Source organism: Humulus lupulus, chromosome 1 (genome assembly GCF_963169125.1).
Source record: "Humulus lupulus chromosome 1, drHumLupu1.1, whole genome shotgun sequence".
NCBI classification, from domain to species: Eukaryota; Viridiplantae; Streptophyta; class Magnoliopsida; order Rosales; family Cannabaceae; genus Humulus; species Humulus lupulus.
The window spans coordinates 230,360,815-230,363,835 of record NC_084793.1 but is presented as its reverse complement, the minus strand read 5'-3'; the positions used below and the strand labels follow the sequence as shown (position 1 = coordinate 230,363,835).

The window sequence follows — 3,021 nt, the reverse complement described above, 5'->3', positions numbered from 1 at the left end:
TTCTATGTACTTCTAATTAGTAAAAGTAATATTGATACATAATTTTATGTCTAATCTTCTATTGCATTATTGCCCTTGGGTATTTTGTCATTTTTAGATTTTTCATAAGATTAACATTGTGCTTTTAAAGTAAAGAACTTTATAACTCAAATGAACTTTTGTTAGAAAAACTATGGACTTTAATGTTAGATTTTCCAAGTAAATGTTGGGATGTGAACTATTTACTTGTGTATTTTTGTAAATCAAGTAACCAAGTAACTAAACAAGCATATGGATGATTCTTGAAACCTTTCATTTTCTCAAACTCTTGATTACATCTTACCTTTATTTCACTTATCTCATTTCATCACTTTATCAAAATACAATACCAAAATCTCAAACATATTTCCATTTACAATTTTATTTACTTCTTGTTACTAACTTTTTGTGCTATTTCCTACTAACCTTTTGATTTTAGGTTACCTCCTTGTGGATCGACCGCCCGATTATACTACAACCACCGCTTAGTGGTTGTCACATTTTGGGCGTTAAACAAATTTTGGCGCCATTGCCGGGGAGGTAAATTTTCAAAGGTTTAGTGAAATTTTTACAAAAATATTAGTAACTTTATTTGTATTTTTGTTGAAATAAATATTGTGTTAGTATTTTTTTTTATTTACTATTTTTTTTAATTAATTAGATTATTATTATAACAAAAATAAAAAGAAAAAAAAAACTAAAAAAAAAAAAAAATTCTTTACTTATATATATTCTTTTTTTTTCTTCTTTTCTTTTTCTTCTCTCTTTTACACTTTCTTTTTTTCGGTAACCAAAATATATATATATTTATATTTATATTCATATATATATATACATATCTAAAAAAAAAAAAAAAAAAAAAAGCAAAAACAGAAAAAAATATATATATATAGTTATTCTTATTTCTATTTCTTTTTTTTTCTTTTCCATTTCCCTCTCTTTTTTGTTAAAAAAAAAAAACCATATATATTTATATAATTTTTTTTTTATTCTTACACAATTTTTCTTTCTTAATTTCTCTTCTATTTTTTTATTTTGTCTTGTGTTTTTCTTATTATTTTGTTACTTAGTTTAGGTTTTTCTTTTCCTTTGCCTTAGTTTCCCTTAGAATTTAGGTTTTAAAAAAAAAAAAAAAAAAAAAAAAAAAACATAAAATTGCATAAAATTGTTCATAAAATTTCAATCATAAAACACTTAGTATTGGGAACAATTGTGTAATATTACAAATGGTAGAAACCGATACTGTTCTGTCTAGAAAGATTGGTTGTTAAATAAGGTTTGTGATAGCGTTACCCTCCACACTTACCTGGGAACCTCGGGGAGTTCTGTCTAGGCAAGTGTGGGCCTAAAGCGGTACCTTGGCAACCTTCCCAATCGGCCTGGGAACGTTTTGAGCATCTACATTTGCACTATTACATTGTTGAACTTATTACTATAAGAAAACCAAGCTTGTTCTGTCAAAATAGCAACTTCACTCTGCTTAAAGGTTGTTTGGTCGAAAAGGTTGACTTGTGATCCACCATACTTACTCAGTAACCTCGGGTAGTTCTAGTAAGGCGTTGGAGATCACCCGAAAACCTCCAAATCTCCCTGGGAACAAGTTTAACAAAAAAAAAAAAAAACATAAAATCCATCTAATTCTGATTTCCGAGAGTGGATGAATCATCACGAAACTTCCAGTGACACTTCTTCCAATTCATCTTCCACTCCTACCGGAACTCCTTCCACCAATCCAGCTTCTCCACAAACTTTCGCTGATAATAACCCATTCGCAATGGCTCGCAATGATGAAATCCAACCAAGAACTCTCAATGACTACCTCCATCCTACTCGCACTTCCACGCCTTCATGCATCATCTTCCCTCCTAATATGCCCGCATTAGACTTTAAACCTGGCATGATTCAACTCCTGCCTACATTTCATGGAATGGAAAATGAAAGCCCATACGTGCATATCAGAGAATTCGAGGAGGTGGTAGCCACGTTTTATAACCGAGCCGACAATGCCGATGCTGTGCGACTGAAGTTCTTCCCTTTCTCCTTGAAGGACAAAGCCAAAAGCTGGTTGTACTCTTTGAGACCTAGGTCGATTGGAACATGGGAGGAGATGACCAAATCTTTCTTTCTGAAACACTTCCCCAGCCATAAGACCAACAGTCTAAAACGACAGATTTCCACATTCTCCCAAAAAGACAATGAAACGTTCTATCAAGTCTGGGAAAGATTCAAAGATCTGTTAAATCAGTGCCCGCACCATGGCTATGAGAACTGGCGCTTGGTCAGTTACTTCTATGAAGGCCTCACGAGTCGTGAGCGCCAGTTTGTAGAGATGCTATGCAATGGTGAATTCCTCGAAAAAGAGCCAGACGATGCTCTTGAATATCTCGAAGAAACTGCAAAAAAGTCTCACACCTGGACTGGTCCAAGTGCTACTGACAGCACCAACCGACACAAACCATCTGGGATCTATCAACTTCGAGAAGAGGATAGTATTAAGGCCCAACTCGAAGCTTTGAAAAAGCAGTTTGAGGTCTTAATGACGAAAAATGGGCAAAAGTCACACATGGTCGCTCAAGCGGAACCGCAAGAACCTTGCTTTGTTTGTGGAGGGACGGAGCACTTAGCTAAGGACTGCTTAGCTTTGAATGAAATGAGGGGGGTTTATGAGGAGCAATGCAATACCTTAGGGGCATATAACAAGCCATTCTCCCATACGTACAACCCTGGTTGGAGAAACCACCCAAATTTCAGTTGGAGAGATTCCAACCAAGCTCAATCGTCGGGAGGCCAATGGAGAAATGAGCAACAAGTTCAACCATCAAAGGCGTATTCTGCACCTCATTACAATGCTCATCCACAACGAAATTCTCTCGAGAATACTCTTCATGCATTCATGGAGGAACAATCCAAACTGAATCGCCAAATGATGGAAGAAATCAAGGAAATGAAATGTCAATTCTCAAAATTGACTGAATCCTTGGCCATTCCGGAAAAAGGCAAACT

The 3,021-nt window shown here is 35.0% G+C and overlaps 1 non-coding gene across 1 annotated transcript; it reads right to left on the bottom strand.

Annotated features, from left to right (window-relative positions):
• Positions 1 to 2,173: 2,173 nt before the first annotated feature.
• On the bottom strand, positions 2,174 to 2,280 carry LOC133813068 (small nucleolar RNA R71). The gene has a single exon (XR_009884113.1). It is a non-coding gene; the product is annotated as a small nucleolar RNA R71 (small nucleolar RNA).
• Positions 2,281 to 3,021: the final 741 nt, after the last annotated feature.